This window comes from Anser cygnoides, chromosome 18 (genome assembly GCF_040182565.1).
Source record: "Anser cygnoides isolate HZ-2024a breed goose chromosome 18, Taihu_goose_T2T_genome, whole genome shotgun sequence".
Classification (NCBI taxonomy): domain Eukaryota; kingdom Metazoa; phylum Chordata; class Aves; order Anseriformes; family Anatidae; genus Anser; species Anser cygnoides.
Genome location: NC_089890.1, coordinates 4,116,316 through 4,138,114, shown reverse-complemented (window position 1 = coordinate 4,138,114; position 21,799 = coordinate 4,116,316). Strand labels below are relative to the sequence as shown.

The following is a 21,799-nucleotide window of genomic DNA, read 5'->3' as shown; positions in this document are numbered from 1 at the left end:
CCTGCCTACCCTGACCACGCAGCCGTCCCTCAGCCACCTCCATGCTGGGACATGTTCCATGCTTCTGCTGGCAATGGGATCTATTCAAGCAACACCCAGCCACAAAATAACGCCTTCATGAATGATCAAACACTACTGACACACAACAGTGGCCCTCACTTCCCTCACCAAGTATTAATTTAGATAAAAAGGCCCATTTTACCTCTGTACCCTGACTTCTGCAGCTTTTTGGTTCTATTTTTCCCCCCCTGCTCACAGATTCCTCACACACCCCCTGGCAAACACCGAGGGAACATAGGCTTCATTGCGCTGTAACACCGCAGCATCGCAGCTTGGAATGCACAGAGACGAGATCAGTCACTCTCCTACAAAGAGATGCAAATCATGGCTCTCCCTGTGCTGAAGCAGGACAAGCCTCCAGTGACTGCAGTGTGAAACCTCCTGGAAGATGGAAACATGAAGATCAAGGACAGGAAGAAGAAGGCAGGTGTTGTAGAAGGTCCCCCTAGCAGCTCCTGAGGCTTCCTGTACGAAACCGCAGATGTATCACGCACACAGGTGCCCACGGGCTGGCCAAGACCCTGGTTCTGGTCAGAGGAGCCAGCCCTGCCCCTGTCCTGGTGCCTACAGGAGCTGATGATGAGCAGCTCCGTACACCTCACTGAATATTTATCTGCAAGGCTCAGCTTGGGAGCTCTTACAAACAGGGATTTCATGGAAGTCACTGTGCTGGGAGCTCTACTGATCCAAAGGTGTGTGGCCATTTATTCATCTAAGCACAAGCGGTACAGCTGGAGTAGTTATTACCCTTCAACTGCACGGGCTCAAAACTTGCAAGGGTGGCTATTTCAAATGCAAAACAGTAAAATGGAATCTCATTCCTCCTTAATTTCCTTCCTTGTTTTAGTTTCTTCTGCTTGTCAGCCAGGGTCTGGTACCATTCTTCCTGGAAGTTTCCAGTCGATGCCCTTTGCTCAACACGTTGATCAAATACCAAGAAGACATATCCCTGCAGTCTCACATGCAGGAAATTCCAGGCTTTGTCATAACTTAGCTTGAGACGAGAAATAAAAGCTCTACATGTTCAGAAGTCTTCTGAGCACCACCACTTATACAGCCGTAAGTATTTAGTTTAAACCTTTATCACAAGAGCCACATGTTTATTATTTCTATCTCAAAGTCAACTTATCAGTCCTCCTCCTCCTTCAAAGCCTCCCTATCCATTTTCTTTAGAAACATATTTACACCCAGAGTTAACACCAAGGTCTTTGGGGCAGAGGGGTTGGGAGAACTATTTTCTGCAAAGGCAGCGGATCACATTCAAACAAATTATCTTCATGAATCAAGAGAGGTTGGGAACTGCCGTGGTACTGCAGCTGTGGAGCACACCACTCACCTCTTCCAGCCTCCTGCACAATACTGGGCCATCATTCATTGCCATGTGGTTACAAAGCAGGTGGCTTTCCCTGAATCTCTACCTAGAATAGCATGATTGAGCAAGACCAAACATAAAAAATAAATAAATAGGTTCATGCTTGTTTGCTGACAAATCTAAACCAAAAGCCTGGCTACTAATCAGAGAAAGAAATACATATTGAATATTTTTAAATAAAACACACCTTTTGAAGCTTTTATAACAGTCTTCCTATTTGTTGGGGCCCAACCTCCTGTTTTTTTGGGATATCTGGATATGACGATGCTGAAAGTGGAATGCCCAGCCCACACCTACCTCACGCAGGTGTTCTGTGGCTTAACCACTCTTAATGAAACGCTGCTGGTCTTTTGACACTTATTACTACTCAGAATTTGTGGTAACGCTGCTCCTAAAATAGCTGGCTACGAGAGGTCTCCAAGCAGCGTCTTCTCAAATTGTGCCTGGCTACCACACAGCACTCACCTCATGTACCCAGGCTAGGAGCAACCAAGCAGAAGCCAGGAGAGCCCAGAAGCAGAGTCAGCTTTCTGCACATCTTCCAAGCTCAGACGCCACACAGCAATAATCGAGACAAGATCCTTTACTGTAGCAACCTGGAGAAGCAACTCCAACAAGCCCACTACATCACATTCTTTCCATTTGGCCTCTGGCAAGTCTCTGCCTGTTTGAAAAGATGCCATCAAGTGCTTGTCCACGTTGTGCTGTGCTGGTTTTTTTCCCATTTATTTCACCCTTCTTCTGCTTAAAAGAACAAACCAGCCTTTACAACCTGCATGTCCACCTGATGGCAAAAGATGACTAAACATTAAACCAGAACAATTTGCCATCCAGATCCCTACATACAGGTCTACATTTAAACGTTGTCTCCAACACAACTGACGCTATACAAACATATTGCTGAAGTCAATGTCAGCTGTTAGAACAGTGCTAAGAAGTGATGTTGAACAAAGCGGCCCTTTACTGGGAATAAGAGTACAGACTTTCTCTTCAGAAGTACAACCCCAACTCCGAACTCTGGCTGAGAATTATCTGAGAAGCCCTACACAGGCTCAAGACAGACTCAATCACTTTGAGCAAGATCTAAGACAATTTTTTAACTGAAGATATAGTTAGACATTCATCATGCTTTTTTTTTTTTTTTTTTTTTAAGAAAAAAAGGTTTCCTTATCTTTTCTTTAGCTTTCCAGCTTCCAATTACCAAATGCATATAACTGCTTGGGATTCTACTCGGAATAAAATCGAGTACTGCTAATCTTTTTGTCTTACTGTCACTGATCCCATGGTATGAGTTTTTGTTGTTTTGCTTTTTTAACTCCAGGTTATAAAAATAAATCATCAAGAATATGTCTTTTACACATCTGAGTTAGAAAAAGATGATACATGTGTAACTAAAGAGGCTCAGTCTGGAATGAAGTAAGAATACTTCAATTCTTATTTTAAAAAAATGAAGATTTCAATGTGATTGTTTTTGAATGACTGGCTGTGTATGTATAGTTGATCTGCATAAAAATGTTTAAAGCCAACTATCTTGCATTTTTTACACTCTAGATTCCAAAGAAAATGGCCACAGGCATGAGTAGGTTGTACAAACTCCCTTGCTACAAAGCTTATATTACTGATTTTATTATTTTTTAATATATCCTCTATGTATCTTGCTGGAAAAGTCTAGAGAAGTATCATAAGCACTTACAGAAAGTTACTATCTATCTCTGTAAAGTACTCAATGAATTCTAATCTATATCAAATGCTAAAGAGGGTTCACACAGACATCAACAAAGTGTTGTCCTCAATGACACTCTACAGAACTTAGTTGCTTTTTAAAGAACTCTTCTGCTTTTATCACCTTTGAATCCCACAAGGCTGCCTCCAAAAGAACCACTCGACTCTTCTTCTGCCAAAAGGAGGGTACACGCTTTGAAAAAGTTAATGAGTAGAGCTTGGAAGCAAACGAATCTTGCAATTACACCACCACAGATGGGGTTACGGCCAGGCGAGAGAATTGGGGAACAGCCCCCCCACTCCCTACTTATAACTTGCATTCCCCATTTATCAAGTTATTTAATCACATACCTAGCTAATAAATTTTAATGGAGTGACTCATGTGCTTGAAGTCAGGCATGCCTGCAGGCCTCCTGATGAAACAGGGATAGAGGGAGCGATGCATGTTGACCCTGTAGAAAAAACAACCCATCTAATATAAAACAATGTGGTTTTTTGTTTTTAAAAAAAAATAAAAAAATCCACCTTCCTCTGTTGAGGCCACTGCTTTCAGAGAAACATCACCCAAGCTATCTGGTGTTTACTTGTATTGTGGAGTCCCAAAATTCCCTAAAAATTGGCCTTCAAAAAAAAAAGCCATTTTCTAATACATGCTTTCAGTCACTGCATACAGATAACTAGCTAGACCATTAATAGAAATTTTAGATACCAGCTTAACAATGACTACTTTGATCAGAGGTGAAATGATTCCTGTCAGCTACATCAGTCTTGCATTACATGAGCGATCCCAAGAGCTGATGCTCCCGTGGACCAATACCCTTTCTCTTGCCAAACTGCCTAGGCAGCAAGTTGCCCTTTAATCAGCATCTCCATAAAACACTGTCACACGTTCCTACTGAAACAATTTACAAACGCTCCTAAGTTTCCCACCGTAGTTTTCCCCTCTCTTATCAAATCAAGGTAAGAGAGAGCATAAGAAAATATGACAGGGAGAAAATATACAGCTTAATTACCTGGAAGGCTACAGATAATCAAAGCAAGTCCCTGGGGCCAAAACAGGACAAATACATTCTGACTTTTCTATAAACATTAAATAGCCACAGTATACCCCTAATTACTAAAAGTACTCAATGCAGACTAAATTGTAACTGCATAATTACTCAGTGAGCACAAAAAAATGAACAGAAAACTGTGTTCACACAGAGCTATGGAGGCTGGAGCTCAGCTCCTCGTGTATTAGCATTATGAAAAATAAATTCAAATCTAGGGACTTACCAAAGACTTCCATGCACTTAAAAACAATAAAATCTTCCTCGTTATTCTCTTTTGTAAAAGATTAAGTCCCATGTTTTCTTACAGAGAGGATGCAAGAAGGAAGTAATTAGCCTTCATATCAAGCTTGAAAACAAAGCCCTAAATCATATGATACTCTAGTGTCAGCAAAAGGAAATGAACATGAAACAAAAAAAAAAAAAATTTCTTTATGGCTGAAAACACAGTAAAAATATGAGCCTCCCTGTCTGTGAGCAAACTTTAGTCAAAATTCTAAAAGCTTAAACTCCACAACTTGGTCAGCACTGGGCTACAACTGAGCCCATCTTACTGTGCTTGTCCAGGGCAGTACCTGGAAAGCAGGGCAAAGGTTTTCTCCTGGCTCTTTTTCCAATACCCATTTTGCTAGGGAAGAAATTTCCTGCTCTTTTGGGGTGCAAAGCACTCGGGGCTGCCACCCTGTCTGCAAGGGAAGGGGTAAGAGGACTGGAAGCTGGGATAAGAGAACTGGAAGCTCACACCTACTTCTGAGCCCTCTCGAGACGAGGAAGCCAGCCAACTCACCCCCAGGCATCCCAGGCTTTACACTCAGGGGCCACTGGTACCCTCAGGCAGATCGGCAGCAAGCTGGCTCCTCCCGAGAGCCTTCCCTTCCAGGGGAACCCACAGCAGGGATCTAGCAACTGGTGGAGGAAGAGAGCAGACAGGAAAGCAAGCGGTTCCTGTACAGCGAGGATGAGAAAATGTGTTGGAACAAATTGAGGGAACCTCATTAACAAAGTGCATTTAAAGTACAGGCTCTCCAACGTAGCTCCCAGCTAACTCAAAGCCACCTTCCCGCTGCTGGCTATGGCTGCCAGTGCTCTTTGCACCCTCAGCCCCGCAGGCTCCCAGTACTGGCTTGCTATAAGGGTCAGGACAACGTTTTAATTGGGGAAAGAGGAAAGGAGGATGCCACCCCAGCCTGAGAGGCACAGGAGGTAATAGTTCTGCTCTTCTGCCTCTTACTTCACCTACATAACTTATTTATCACAGACTGCCCACTTCAAAGCCCTGTTAGTCAAGTATATGTAAGCACTGGGACATACCCAACCCTTCACAGGCAAAAGCATGAAGTTCTGCTACACGGACAAACCTTTCCTAAAAAATAGAAAATAAACCACTGCCGAGCTCAGGGTTTTCAGGCCTACGTTTACAGTGAGACCATGCTTCCTCTAGCACCCATCAGCCACACAACTGACAAAAAATCAAGCAGTGTTTTTCTTCTTTTTTTTTTTTTCTGGCTGATCCCCTACTGAAAAGCCTGCTAACAGATTTTTGCCAATAGCTCCGTAGATTAATCCATCTCTGTCCCTGCACCAGGAAAATAAAGCCTCGCACAGACCAGCAGGGCAAGATGCTGCACTCGGCAGATACCAGAACCACACAGCTACAAGATACAGCTCAGGCAGATGCAGAGGTAAAATTTTTGCACATTACAGTATCTTGTTTTGTTGTGCCCTTTAATCTTCTAAGATACTCCAGAAATTAACTCCTAGCCCAGAATGTTTTTAACTCCATTCTACTTAAGATTGCAGCTCAGATTTTCTTAAAGCAAAAGCACCATACAAAAAAAAAACAACATTCCCATTCGCCTCTTCAAAGGGGTGGGAAATTAATTTAAGGCCAATAAAAGCAGAGTTCACTGCAGAGAATAATTTCTAACTCTCTGAATTTATTGACAGCCGTATAACTCCTCGACTTCTAGCTGAGCCAGTAGCACAAAGAGAAGCAGCAGCACTTATCCTGGCACACAAAGCAAACGAGCAAGGTCCACGCTACAATGACCTTGCCATCTGGACATGTGGCGAGCCCAGTGCAGAGGCATTTCCAGCATTATCCTCTATAATCATGTAAAACTGTATTCTGACGAGAGGGGCCAAGAACCCACGCTCCAAAGGCCCAGCTGATAACTGCAATCCATCAGTCCCCGTTATGGAAGCCAGGTCTCACATCACACAGAGATGCCCACGTTATCTCTTCACAAACATTAACAAATTGTCACACTTTCTGCATGAAGATGATGTTTTTCATTCCCCTAGTCATACTGAGTGAGAGGAGAACAGCAGGTAAGAAGCTGAACCTATGTCCCCAGTGAAAAACCTGGAAGGACTTTGATCGGGGCTGCTGTATGCTCAGGATTAGGACTGAACGGTTTGTGAGAGGCTCTGCAATGAAGTGGTTACCGAGCTGGGAAATAAAAGAATAAAAGCTGTGAATGCTGGTTCCCAGTTCTGTACCCGCTACAAAAGCGCTTCCAAAGGGCACAACCTGGTGGTGCTCAGCATCTCTGCAACCACTGCCTTCACCGTGCTGGGCACTGGGGCACACAACGGGGCTCAGCACCAGGACACATCGCCCTTGGGAGGCCTTACTCGGGAATCCTCCAGCAGCTACGCCGAAAAGGCCCTGTGCTGGAAACTATGAAACAGCTGTAGCTTCAGCTCCCACTTCAGTATTACACACCAGTGTTATCAGCCTCCATCTTCGTGCCAGGAATTCTGCAGGAATTTGCTCTCTGTAGACTAAGAGAAAGAAGAACAACAAAAAAGATTAAGGGGGGTGGTGGGGAAGAGGGAGAGAGAAGATAAAAGGCTTTTTAATTATAGTTTGACCTTCTGCAAAACAGGCTGAAAAACCTGATGTAATAATTCCTATATCAACCCTGTAACTTGTACCAAGTCTTTCTGTGCAGCACTCATCCTGCCCGCTGTCCTACCTGCTGTATTGCAGCAGCTTCCAGCCTCCACTCAGGCATCTCACACAAACAGGCTCTGCCTCAAGGAGCTCACTTAGCTGCGTCAGACAAATCCCATTGCTCCAGGAGCAGCAAAGGCTTTAGCCAGCTGAGCACAAGTGGCATTTCTTCAAAACAGCACATTTTTGGAAGAAACAAACACCTCCAAGGCCTGAGATGCAAAAGACCATGGGTTCAGGAGGAGATCCTCCAACAACAAAAATATATACAACCCCTTCCCATACTCTTACATAACATGACTTTATAGGGGTAGAGAGAGCAAGTATAACAGCTGTGATATGTTGACGCGAGTAATGTCACTCACTTCTTGCCTTGTACAACAGATTGACGGATTGCCAGCGCAGAACTTTCAGACGATTTCTAAAGGCAGCAAGCTGAAGACAAACTGTCAGTGGAAGGACCAAGATCTTTTTTTGAAAATGAATAAACACAACCCTTGAATCCCCAAGCACTCTGGACTCTTATTAAAACAAAAGCACAATCCAAAAGAACAAATCCTGATATGAGCCCACAGAGGAGAACAGTCTGTCTTCTGCGTAGAAAAGATGAAAACTGCTTTCGTGAAAGATGTCATTATTTATGTATCAGCAATCCAGACCAAGAAAAACAGGTTAATTCTGGAAGAAAATCAGAGGGCATTATGGGGTTTTCAGAAACCCAGCAATGAATCAGCTAACCAGAAAATCAGATATTTCCTCTGAAGCCAGTCTCCCACGATGACTCTTCCCAATTCTGGGCACAGCCATGACATCCACTTGTTTGGAGAAGTACACAAGAAAATATGTTAATAAAATGACACTGATCATTCCACATGGCATCAAGAATGAAACACGCTCCCCGTTTGTCATCTGCAGAACACGAAAGCTGCTCCACAGATACATATATTTCAGGAGTAGGTGCCACATAGGTACACAGATCCATGGGATAAAATGGCATTATAGAGCTCGTTGCTTCAAACCTGTCAGTGTGCAAGCCTGTACCAAAGTCTACTACCAGTTTACCAGCAATGTTGCATGTAGTGAAGAAGGTAGGCCAAGATGAAGCAGTTTTTAAAGGTTTCCTGGAAAGCTGCCGTGCCAGACTACTCTGTGGGAAGGGAGTTGTCTTCACAGCAGTCCTCAGAAAAGCTGAAACTCAATTCACTGGATTTCTGTAAAATAAGCTTCAGTTTCATCTGATGCCAAATAAGCAAAGTTGCAACTGCTGTGGAGTTTCAGTTGACACATAAAGCTTTATTCTGGAGCTGTGTGTACAGTAGGCAGCACCTGCTACTCAAAGGGCCATAAAGAACTGAACGTAAGCGTGCTGCAATAAAGAAAGTACCACTCAAACCTATCAACAGATAGGGACAAAGTCTGTCCTTTTCAATTAACGTCAAAATAGCCACTGCATGTGATGGGTCTGTAACACAACCACACAGCAGTCCTGGAAAAAGGTCCAAACAAGGCACCAAAATTATAACGAAGACAGAGAGATGGTGAAGAGAAACTGCATGTTTTAACCAGAATTATTTAAGCGCTACAAACTTCAAATTTTCCTGTTCTAAGCGAAGCAGGCGTAAAGAGTTCGGCAATCCTGTGACCTGTACCCAACAGATGAATCTCTTCACCTAAGCTTGCACAACAGATGTGTAGAAAGGACATTAAGGTCATTCCCCTCAGTTTTCAAAGCAAAACGTGACCAAAACAAAAAATTACATGCAAGTTTTCCTAGACGCTTGGTCAAGTCTAACACCTTTTCTTCCTTGCACCCTCTCTCTCCCAGCACAGCATCCAACTCCTCCTGCCTAGCAGTCTGAGATGCTCTGAAGTGTTGTGGACTATTCTTGGTATCACATCCTGCCCTGGAGCAGCTATGAGAGCTGGAAACAAAACATCTGACAGAGTTCTGAGGCTGCAGACCCTCGTAGCAGCATCTCCATGCTCACCACATTGCACAACAGCTTCAGACTATGGTGGAGCTGCTGAGCAACAGGACAGGAGCGCTGCAAACATCAGTTATGCAGAACAAAGGGATGGATGGGAGAGCCTTGGCAAAATAAAACTAAGTAGCAGAAATCATACAAATGAGCCTGGACCAGGCTGGGGGGTGGAAGAACAGGCAGCAATCCTGTTGCCTGCTGAGATTCCTGAGCTGGGAAATGGACGATGCAACGCCAGCAGAAGGCAGCATGCTGCTTTCAGTCTGCTCATCCAGATCCAGACTGGGTGTGTTTCTGCCCTCTTCGTACAGGAACTTCACCATTTACATAATTTACCCGGAGATAATCAAGAGCTGGCTTGAATATTGCATGAATTAATCCAAGAATCCTTATGCATGCTACACCCAGGAAAATGGTTTATTTTCCCAGACACCTCAGCTGTATTGCTGTCCAGGTTTCGTGAACTGGAGTCTGCAGAAACATTCTCCCTCACATCAGATTTCCAGCGTGGGCTCTACCTCGCTGAAATCAATGAAAAGAAACCTGTTTTCTTCGCCAGGTATGAACTGGGCTATCAGGGCATTCCAAGCAGATTTGTAATGAAGTAATTGCCTTGAATACTGACATTTATACTCTTGTATCTGTAGGCATGACGAAGAAAAAAAATACCTCTTGCACAAGAAATCTCTAGTCAAGCATAACTTGAGAGTCAGCTGTTTTTCAATACAAACAGTAAGGTAACTTATTAGGCAGTGGTTACGCTATTTTAAAGTACACGCTGGCATTATTTCATACCAGCCTTTAGGCTTTACTATTCAATCTATTTTCTAGCTTTTGCTTTTTAACTTAGTACAATGCAAAATACAGTTAAATGGTACCACCTTGGAACTTGGGCCTAATGCCATTTGTTGGTCCTACAGCAACTGGAGCCAAAAAAACAGGACGGACTTGCAGGAGAAACAACCTGAACAACATCAGTTTGTTTTTGAAGGAAGACAGCAAACTCCTGGATAAGTGGGAAACATTCCCATGGAAGAGAAAGACACGCCTGTAAGCTTCAGGTATTTCCTTATTATGAAAACTGATCTTGGGGACGAGAGATATTTACTCAGCATTTTTCTCACTTCTTGCTACCAGAAACAGTGGATTCATCCACAGCACACACAAAACTAAGTCTCTATAGGGACCATCATTTCACAACAACCTGATCTTTTCTGTTTATTAGCAGAGGCTTGACTTAAATTTTTCAATACTGTATACACAGACCTATATCACATGAGCTAAAAGAATACCCCAATAATTGACAAGATTAGGTGCGGCCAAATGTTTTTCTCATGCGGTTCAGAGATATCGTAGTCAGGCAGCATCGTCTCAAAACATAACGAAAGATGACACTTCATCAGACAACATAGATGTGCCAGGCAATAAATCTTGCAGCAGAAGGCTCCTTCCTATTTTAATTCTAGTCGACACCGATGGAGAGATACAATTGTCTTTCTCAAGCTACGACAGACAGGAGAGAGATGAAGCCAGAGCAAACATCCCAAACAACAGAAAAAAAAAAAACACAACACAACACACTGAAATACTCAGGATTTCATTTAAATCCCAGTGCTCTCATTCTGGTCTAATAAAAATAGCCCACCCCACTGTTTGCACAATCCCTGAGATCAGTAGATATTATCCTACAGCTGCCTGCACTACTCAGAACCGTACGGAGGCTTGCTTCAGTGGGGCACCTCCATCTGTCTCCCCCTCCCTTTATCGGATGCTTCATTTCGGCCCCAAGCACGAAACTGGTGGGATATCTCCCCTGCCGTGACTTGCGAATCTGTGCCCTGCTGACCACAAAAAGGTGTCCCTAAAGCTTTGACATTTTGCACTGTTCTAGGATCTGCCATCTAAAGGTTAGCAAATAAAGCTGTTTTGCAGTACTCCACAGGAGTGGGTTTTTTTTATTTGGCATCTGACCATGGTGGCTGTCAGCGCACGCAGAAAGGGCTCTCGTGTGTAGCAGCACAGACCATCACAGACTACAAAAATCCACCTAAGAATAGGGGAAACGTGGCCGCAGTTCGCCCGTGCCAGATTGTGCTGCACTGGGTACAGCACCAGATTTGTCCAAGCCACCTAGCCTAAAGCTCTAGCTACGGTACTGCGCCGTGGATCGGTCCTGAGGTAGGAAGCGTTCACTTTCCATCCCCAGCCACATAACCAGGCAACAACAAAGTACAAAATGAAATCCCAGCACCTCGTCCCCCTTCCTGCACTCCAGCCGCGCACAACAGCCAGGCGGGTAAGGAAAAAAGCAGCAGTGGCAGCAGTAAGAGTCAGAGCCAGAAGAGTTTAAAACATTACCCCTTAAAGAGAAGATTTAGATATATTATCTAGTGAAGTCTATTTGTGTATCAGTGGCCACTTCTCCTTCAGAACAAATGATCAGAAATAGCTCCTTCAGTACTAGCAGCTCAGCGCTCACAAATAACCCTTTGACAAGAAGCCAGAGTGTGCTCAGGGAGGATATACGGCCCACCGGGACCAGGACTCAAACCAGCTTGCTTCTCCTTCTTCCTCTCCTTCTTGTTGTCCAGCTCCCTGCATGCCTGTGGGTAAATCACTCAACCTTCCCGTGCCTAAATCCCACATTTGTGTAACAGGGATAATTGCTCTTTGCTGCTACTGAGAGCCATTGTCAGATCACGTTGACTAGTGATTGACAGGAGCCTAGGTACTACAGACAGCACCACCGAAAATTGCCCCTCTGCCCCAAAATGCTTGATGAGAAACAAATGTTCATTAAAGAAAAAAAAAAGATTTCAGATTCAGTTCCCTAGTAGCTACCACAATGTCCTTTCAAGATTAGGCTTTTAACCTGACATTAAAAAAAACCTACATGCACAATCACATGTGATAAACGTAATGACAAAACTACAGAACAAAGAATGTGGGCAATACTGTTCGTTCTAGCTTAAAAAAAATTACAGCGCACTCAATTTGCCAGTTTTATAGGTGATGTGACAGGTCCTCAGTTCATCTTTGGACAATGTGAGAACAGAATGATTAGCAGTGTATGATGACAGTGATCGCTAGCTGGTTCCTGGAGAGCTGATAAGTTATTAAGCTAAACAATGCATCACTATTATGAGCAAGTCAGTGCACTAACTGTAATTTCCTTGAAAGCTGAGCGGTGCATGATTATACTTGTCCACTCAGACTCCCTGCTGGCAGCTCCGTATTCTGCTATTGTTCGGAGCTCCACAGCCTCCCCAGTACCCAGGATACAGCCGCCTGAAAATGTATTCTTCACATCCAGCCCCCGTCGTGGCAGCTGTCATCTGAAGGGTACCGGGAAGAGAGACATTCTCTATCCTGAAGCACAGCTATTAGAGCCCCTGAAAACATGTGTTTTTGTTTGTCAGCACAAGCTACCTCTCATTTCTCGTCGAGGCAATTTCCATTTCAAGAGTGCTCTGACTGCAGCATGACATATATACATATATATTATATACATACATTTATACATGTTTGTGTGTGTGCATTCAAAAACACACACGCACACAAGTACATCCCTGGCTATTTTCTTTATGACACTCAGGAAGACTGCTGTTATTACTGGAAGCTCGAATGGACATCTTGCAACCCTACTTACGTTTCTCCCTCAAGGTATAAGCAAAAAAGACAGAGCATACCTTCAGTAACGAACCTAGGAGAAGCAGGAACAGAAAAGGCAAAAGAGAAGGAAAGCCCAGCAGTCAGATGACAGGGATTTCAAGTGGCTAATGCAAACACGGACTGGAAACATGGCTCTTGTCTATCCTACTAGAAAGAGGCAGTTTAGCAGTGGTGTTGGTGCAGGGAACGGGAAAAAAAGAGTCAGGCTCCTACTACAGAGCTGCTCTGTGAGCTGAGCAGGTCGCTCACCCCCTCTGCGTGCCTCAGTTTCTCCCTCCACGCAGAAAGCCAGCCATGTCTCCCAGCTCTCAGAGATGCAGCCAAAATGCACCAAGATGGGTGACCCCTGAGCACCCAGCAGCTGCAGGGATTGCAGCTGCACAGAGGGGCAGTGCGGGGGCCTGATGCTGCACTGCTGAAAAACGGAGTAAAGTGAGTCCCTAACCCACATGGTTATGGGGTAAAAGGAGCACAGAGATCCCCATTTTGATTCCCTGAACTAATTCTCAGCAATGCATCTTCACTCCTTCCTGCATGAAGTTACACTAAGCCTCCCCCCCGGCCTTGGTACACTTTCACCATGCTTTTGTCCTGAAAGGTTGTCAGCAAGCCTGTCCAGGAGGCAATTTTTTTCTTAAAACCCCCTAAGCGTTTTTCCCTCCCACAGTAACAGACATTTCAGAGTCTAAGCCCCATTGGCTTCTAATGAGCCTTGGGGTGCCAAGTGCTTAAGCCATTTTTTTTAAATGGGACTTAGGTGATTCTGAAAATATTATCATGTACCTCACATTAGATTTGATATAAAGTGAACATTAAGTGGGAAGAAAACCTGACACTGAGAACATTTGACAAGTGCTTAAAAGGTAGAGTCTAATTCATTTCAAACTTTGTTTTATGTAAGACTCGTTTAAGGAGCACCATGAAATTCTCTCATTGTCCTTTTCTCTGTGCTGATCCTGCAAGGAATATATAAACAGTAATACGTTTAAACAAGCCAAGGAAAATGTACCACTCTATTTTGAATCCAGGAACTGTTCTATTCCTGTCATTGAGTGTTTTGTTTTTTTTTTTTCCCAAATGCAAGTAAAAGGGAAAAATCGTTATTGTTGGAATTAAAAACACAAAAGGAGCACATGTAATACGCAAAACATGATACTAGTGATACACAGAAGATGTGCTTATCCTATAGTTCGGAAAAACGGTAAACACCACTCCTGTTCATGTATCTCATACTTCACAAGTAAGTTATTTCTATCCCTACAACAAGATCTAATCATCTGACCATTCTCCTGCCCAGTAAAGAAGGGCTAAGAAGTCAAACAATCATTTGTACCCTGACTCCAAAATTAGCCATCCCACAGCTGCACTACAGCAGCTGTCCGTGAGCCCGTGCCATACACATAACCAAAATGATCTGGCTTCAAAGGTGCCTTTTTTTCCCCCACTGAACCTGGATCACGCTCGGCAAGCTGACAACAACCTCCACAACAGCGGAGGTGGGAGCTGCTGACTCGGGGCCAGGAATCTCAACTGCTTGGCTACGATCCTCCAACTGCACCCGCAGCTATCCAGCCAACAGGGGCTGCGCCTAGAGATAGAGTCAGGAACTGCTTTAAGTGCTGGGGCCATCTACAAATCCGTAAGAAAATGCATGGTTATGCTCCAGTCAGGGAGAGCTCAAAAGGAGATGCACTGCAGTAACATGCCACGGAAGGCTATCAAGCATGGATTAACAGCCAAGGATGTACTGGCTCAAAAGCTTGCTGATATACTATAAACATAACAGAAAATTAATTTAAAGCATATACTGATGCACATCTCCAAAGGCCACCAATGTTACAGGAGGCATTTTACACACACGTGCACACACACTTTGTCATTTCTGACTTTTTTCCTGTTTTATTTCCCCACCAAGAAGTAGGTCATTATCACTTGTACGCTTCCACAACGAGATACCCATTGAAAACACGCTGCTTCACAAGCCCATTAAAAGCTAATAGATAACCATATTGTTTGAGACTATTTCATATTTAAATCATTGCCTGAGATTACCATCCAGCCACCATCTGAACGAACAAAGCCATTCAGATGGGTACAGGACGCACAAAGTCTTTTTACATTAGTCATTCCAGGCTGATTTCACAGTGCTGCGCGAAGGAAAAGTATTTATTTCCCTTATGCTGCAACACCAGAAGAGCTACCAGGGGACAACTCGGTGATTCGGCACAATCCCTTCCCTTTGAGACCTCTCTCCTTGCCCAGACGCACGGCGTCGGTCCTCGCTAGCACGGAGCGCCTGTCCCGGGGTCAAGCCCCGGCGGCCCCCGAATTACAGCACTGCGATGGGTAATGTGGCAAGGCACAAAGCCAAGGAAGTGACTGCGTGCACAGGAATTATGAGAACCACTCAGAAAGGCAGGGCGTTGGAGTAACTTGATACGGGTATGAGGGCTATAGAGAAAACTCTTCCATATAGTGTGGTTTCATCGCATGATGACTATTGCAGACGGATTTCAGGAGCTGTGCAATAACCAAAGCACCAGTTTTCCTGCAGGCCATCCACCACACAGTGCTGTGTGCTAAAGTCAAACCGAGCACCATTTGGACTCCATGCCATTCTAATACTCTCTCTTACCTGTGTTGAGGACATAAATAAAATTTTCATGTCGAGGGCTGGGGTTGAAGTGGCTTCATTAGTCTTGTACATCCATCTAACAGTCCTACAAATCATAATTCAGCTGCCTGCACTGATACAAAAGTGAGTACATGCCCTTTCCCAAGGCCAGCTTTGCTCTTATCCAGCTATGGAATTTTTTGGCTTCTACTTTGTTTAAATTAGAGCAGCCTCGAGGCTGCTCTAACTTCAGCTCTTTTTTTTCTTTAAACAATGTGCAGCCAATAAGCAGTTTCACATGAAATGCTCACGAAGAAACATAAAGGACCGATAAATTAATGCAACAGACAGTTTCGCTTCCATACCGAGGGACCTCTCCAAAGCTAAGAGGTCATATAACCCCACTATTACCTTCAAAAACCACTTCGTCCTGTTTAAATGAAACATTAAATCACAAGTTATACTAGGTTAGGGAAAGCAGTGCCAAACAGAACAAAGTTATAATGTCGGGAAGGTCAACAACACCTCAACTCACAGGACAGCAAAGCCACGTGCAGGGCTTTAAGTACAGGATTCACCTGGCCAAAACCCTGCGGGACCATCTCTACTCAACTGTGCCTTAGCTGGGGGGGGGCGGTCGGACCAGATGATGGCCAAAGATCCTTCCCAACCTCAACCACTCTGTGAAGATGTGCTGTTTTCTACTTCTGTAACAGCACTGTACCAGGCTTGGACTGAAAACACCACAAAGAGGTTAAGGTCCTACTATAGCATTAACCAGCGTAAGTCCCACAAGAGGCTACCATGTGGTTATGAGACCTCAGTCACCAAGCCAACCTTGTGCTTTGTCGTTCTTCTCCCCCCTTAAAGAAAACCCTAACGCTTGCTTTGGTCAAGCTGAATTCTTGCAAACCTCTGCTTTGCTCAGCCAAAATCATTCTGGTCTAGCAAAGAGGTCCCCGCTGGCCATCAAAATGCTGAGACACCTGTGTGCCAGGGACACTGAAAAGAAAGTAAACATTAAACCAAAAATCTCCATGTTAAAAGTAATGCTCTGGTCTCAAGGAATCCCATCATTTTATCCATTTCTATCTACCATTGCCTCATCTGCAGTGCCGGTAATTCAAATCCGTTTCATTTTCCAGAATAACGTATTAATTTTATTTGCACAGAAATCTCTACAGTCTACACTGCTGAGTTTTGCCTGAAAAAAGACCTCTTAACAAAAACAACGATCTATCTTGATTTGTGTGCCCTAGCCCACGGAAGATAAGCATTGCAGGACACACGGCCCCACCACTTGCTGCAGAAACCCATTCACCAACTGTTCTAAAAGCCGTGGTGAGCTCGAGAGAAGGAGCCACAAGCGTGTATGGTTTCACACCTTGCTACCTCAGCACACGCAAACAATTTATCTCCGCAGCAATGAGAGGTGAATTCTACCTTGCCCATTTTGCAGCCCAGTAGTTAGTACATGAAAACAATTAAAAGTACAATTTTATTTTAACATTATAAAATCTGATCTAAAGATTCCAGATACCTGAAATCATTTTTCAAGTGATGGCATCTTACGCGTAAGGAAGATTATTTAAATAAGAATTAACTATCAAAGGAAGTATGTTTCTTGCTGAAACTCCAAAGCAAATTTAACAAGTCAATTGAGGAGAAATCGGTGACAAAGCAACTGGAACCAGTCCATTTACGCAATAAGCCAGATTTTAATAGCAACAGCATCTTCTGCAAGAAGAGTAATTTGAAATGAGGAAAATATTCTCTCAGTTTAGTTGAGAATGATCACTAGTTCATTCCAGGTTGAGACACAAATTAGGAACTGAAAAAGCAAGTAAATTTGTTTTTTCTTTTTTTTTTTTTTCCCCTCCAGTCTGCAAACAAGAAGTAGGTGTGGGAGGCTGAGATCTACTAGCTCTAATCTCTTGACAGGCATAGTCTCACGTCACCATCAATTCAGTTTGTTTTATACAGATCAGAACAAATTGCTTAGTTGCATACACAAAATAGGTTCATACTTTTTTTTTCTAAATACTCAGCACATTTAATGCTGTTTATTATTTAAAAACAGCAAATGAAAATGCTTGTTTGCCACGTTATAACCAAATTCCAATTTCCACCCAAAAGCAGCATGAAGAAGATCACAACTGGAAGATTAATCATGTAATAAATAAGCCATCCATCATTTTCAAAAAAGCATAAAAATAAAGACTGAGTAAATCTATGTAAATGTATACAGTTGCTTAGATGCATACAGAGTATATCCTTCTCATTACTAAGAACAACCTTTTTTCTTGTTGCCGAGACCACATTTATTTGCAAGTGAGTGCCTTAGAGGCTATCAGCAGAGGAGAGTCAATCGCTCTTTAGGAAAAGAAATAAAAACTACAAATGTTAAACAAGATTAACATGGGCCATTTCCATCAAGGTCTCTGACTTGTCAACTTCAGCCAACTCGCCCTGTGAAACAGGATATATTCTGTAGCATAAAGGGTTGAATGCTGATCATTTAATCACAGAACTAGGATAAATATTCAGGTATCACTAAAACCAGAGCATATCATTACCCAGATCCTCTGACACACAATATTTCTAAAAGTCTGAACAGAAAAAAAGACAGGAAAAGAGAGTCACACCTACGTTTTAACTGTTCTACCCATGTCAAAACTTGTAAATTCTCCCCTCCCAGCTTTAGAAATTGCCGCAGCATCATCTAAAAAAAAAAAAAATCCACCGATTTGAATACTTTTATATAATGCTTCAAGGTTGCATTTTTACTTTAAATTTGTGTAGTTTGCAATACCTTATGACATCTCTGGTATCCTTTGTAATGAGGACGCTAAAACTGTGGATTAAGAAAAGGAACGTTTCCTATACAGTTACGTCTGCATCAAACACATTCACACTCATGAAGCAGTTGGGTTCCTTCTTTACAAACAATTTCTACTAAAAGAATTTGGGCTAAGGATAGCCGACTGGCAACTACAAGCTACATCTCCCTACAACTACTGGACAGTAATAGCACAAGTATCTTAAAAAACACTTATTCCATCACATTAATGAAACTGAATTGGACCAGAAAGGTCTGAAAAGCAATTGCTTTGCCAACTGAGCCATCCACACAATAGTGCATCTCAAAGTCCTCCAAAGATTACCAATGGTTTGCTGCCACCAAACAAACTCACTTGTCTTGTCCTCATGCCAATGTTGTGCTAAACAGCAACTCCGACAGCTCAGCATTAATGCTGTGAGCCCTCTGAAGTAGGCTGCAGTTCAGAAGGACTTTTTTATTTTACTCTCCAGTTAAGAATATTTAACCAAAGTAAGGAAGCCAGTTCTGGCTGGTGAGGAAGTTTAGGCATTCATTGCTTTCTTTTGGTTGTGAAAATAAAACTTTATCAACCAGTACAAAATGTTTATGATACATCAGACCACAAAAATGAGATCTGATTCTCTGTTTCCATGGGCAGCACAGTAAAACTTAGTGCAGTAAGTCTGAAACTAACGGGACCGTATAGTCATGAAAAAGGCTTTATCAATCTTTATTTCCTTTGTTCCCTAATAAAACATTTTTGTCTGTTGTTTTCTCAACAACTGTATCTTATAGTTAGTTACACAAAACCAAGCTGAGCTCAGGGGGAGGAGAGATCTTTTTACTTTGAAATGATAACTGCAACTTACAGGCTTTGCTCTGTTGATTCTGAACTGCAATGAATGGAGTTATTTCCTCACATTCCTGTTGTATAATTCTTCCTTCACCAGCCTTCAGCTATCAGCAGATCAGAGCTGGAGTTTACTCTGGAGTTGGCAGTAAACAAAAGAACAAATCTGCACTGTTTCCTCTGAAAAAGAAATCGTAACCCTTGTCCAAATACATTAAAAAAATCAAAATATGCAGGACGATTAAAAAGTTGTGTATTAGATAAATGAGGTACTGTGCTCATCAGATATTAAAAAAAAAAAAAAGAGTAGAATTAATTGAAAAGATCTACATATTTATAGAGGACAAACAAGGCACTGTCAAATAGTTCCAGCTATCAAACGGGGCCTAATTTAAGTTATAACTCAGCAGCAGGAATAGCCTGTGGATTCAAGCTATTGTGTTAATGAACAACTCAACTGTTACTTCTTGATGACAAACGCACACCAGTCGTGCGTTCCTAAGCAGACCTGCAGCGCTGCTGCTGAAGCAGAGGAGCACCCAGCTTGCAGAGGGAGCCATCTAGGAACTAACAAAAGCCACATTTTTCATTTAAATATTGACTTTCATCTGAAAGTAATAAACAAATATTCAGCTGAAGGGAGTTTTAACAATTTACATGGCAAAAGATAAATATTTTTTTCCTCTTTTTTATTTCTCAGCTCAACATCAGTGGGCACCAGTGCTGCTTCCTCTGCATGACTGAACTTGTACCGTATCCCCAGATGATGGATTGCGTCTGTGCAACAGCTCTGCCCATGGACAGCAGCAGTTCAGCACGGGAAATGAGGAATAACAACCACCCCACGACAAGCTACAGCCAGGTGTTTGTTTATTTAAAAGGCAAATGTCCAAGTTCAGATGGGGGGTGGGAGAGGAAAGGGAGGAAATCTTAAAAAATGAACAGTTCTGTTACAACGGCCAACATCTAAACCAAACATTTCTCCAGCTACAAGGCGCTGTGGGTTTGGTCCAGAACTGCTTCTTTGGTGCAGATTCTGCCTTCTGAATCCCATTTACTTTCTAAGTGCTCCTGACAGCTTCTGACCGGGCACCAGCCTTAGGGCAGGCTGGGGACACAGGGACACTTGCCAGGCAGAGACAGGAGTAAACCAGGGCAGTGTCAGAGCAGAAAAGAAAGGAAAATAACAACAACGTTTGAAGATAAGCAGTAAGAGACTACCAGGAAGGAAACCTACTCTTTACAAGGTTTAATGTATTAAAATACCACAGAATGTCCTCACATCCCAGTGGTAGCTGGGACGCCCAGCAGCCCTGAACAGAGCGATGACGTTCACAAAGAGCTGATGTCCTTCATTAGGCCCAAACAAACATCTATTTGCTCTCCCTCTCATTTGTTTGATTCTCCCCAGCTCTCGCTGGTCCTGACCAGCGAGCTCAGCACCACACAGGGACAAGGGAAGGCAGTCAGGAAGGCCGAGTGCTTTTGGGAAGGGCAGGCAGGTGGCTTCGGCCACCAGGCTCCCCATCGCTCCAGCCTTCCGTGGCAACGGGACATCAACGTTTGGGTCCCTCCGTAACTGGTGGTGAGCCAGCCAGGCTGAAAAAGGAGTCCCCAGACCTCAGATACCACACACCAAAAAGAAAAAACAGAGCCTTTGCCACACCAAAAGAAAACAAGAGCAACCTGTTTCGGTGAGTCAACACCGCAGAAGCCTCCATTCAGTGGTCTTCCTGGGACATCCCGGGTGGCAGAAGCCAAGAGCAAAAGGTTTTAACAACAGGAGTAACTTATCCTTGCTGGAAGATCACCCAATGCTGCAGACTGGTCTGTACTTTATAAAAGGGACATAAATGCCCCTTGTTCGTCTAAGTTTATACCACAGGAATGGACTACTGATCTCCTGAACTCCCTCAAATGATGCACATTTTAAGATATATTTCAAGCACTTGTTCATCCTATTATGTTTTGAAATCCAAAATAGATCTTTTATTACAGTATCTCCAATTTCAGGACACCTAAACAGTAAACAACTGATGAGGGAATGAAAAACACTTATATTAATAGCAACAACACATTGCTTATAAGTAGGGGTGTCGATTATTACTAAGCAAAAGGTACACATCACCAAAGAAACTATCACAAAGTTAGCAAAAATAACAAACCTAGCTTCACGGCTTATTCACATATGAAAGAGAAGCCAGTTTATTCCACACAGCTTATCGTTGTTTATTTCTCACTACACTTTGATTGGAACGAACATTTTTAAGCACCTCTCTGAGAACCCCTCCCGCCTCTGAGCGTCCCCTGGCAGAGGCAGCGTGACAGCAGTGCTGAGCACAGGGCAGAGCCCAGCCTGGCTCCTACAGCCCACCCGGCTCCTCTGGGAAGCATCTCTTCTCTCTCGCACGCCCAGCCCCGTGGATCTTGTGCCAGATCTGAAATCTGAACCTTGCAAAGTGCCTGTGATTCTGCTTGAAGCCACCGGTGTGCACAGACTGCACCTCTAGAAGGCGACCTGGGAGCCTTGCAGAAAAAAACAAGATGCTTTAGAAATGGCTGCCTTAAACGCTCCTGTGATTGAGGTCTCACCCTTCACAAATGGAGAACTTGTTCCATCTCTTTAGCACACTGAAATAACAAGGACCACCACAAACTAAATGCTATCAGAAAACTCTCAATTAGCGATTTTACGATT

At 43.3% G+C, this 21,799-nt stretch overlaps 1 protein-coding gene and 1 long non-coding RNA gene across 2 annotated transcripts in view; one reads left to right on the top strand and one right to left on the bottom strand.

The window, feature by feature from the left end:
* CASTOR2 (cytosolic arginine sensor for mTORC1 subunit 2) overlaps window positions 1-21,799 on the bottom strand; it is a 127,718-nt gene that overhangs the window by 101,551 nt on the left and 4,368 nt on the right. The gene's annotated exons all lie outside the window — the stretch shown is intronic.
* Window positions 1,001-6,283, top strand: LOC125183234 (uncharacterized). The gene is made up of 3 exons (XR_007164868.2): window positions 1,001-1,119; window positions 5,789-5,885; window positions 6,151-6,283. It is a non-coding gene; the product is annotated as an uncharacterized lncRNA (long non-coding RNA).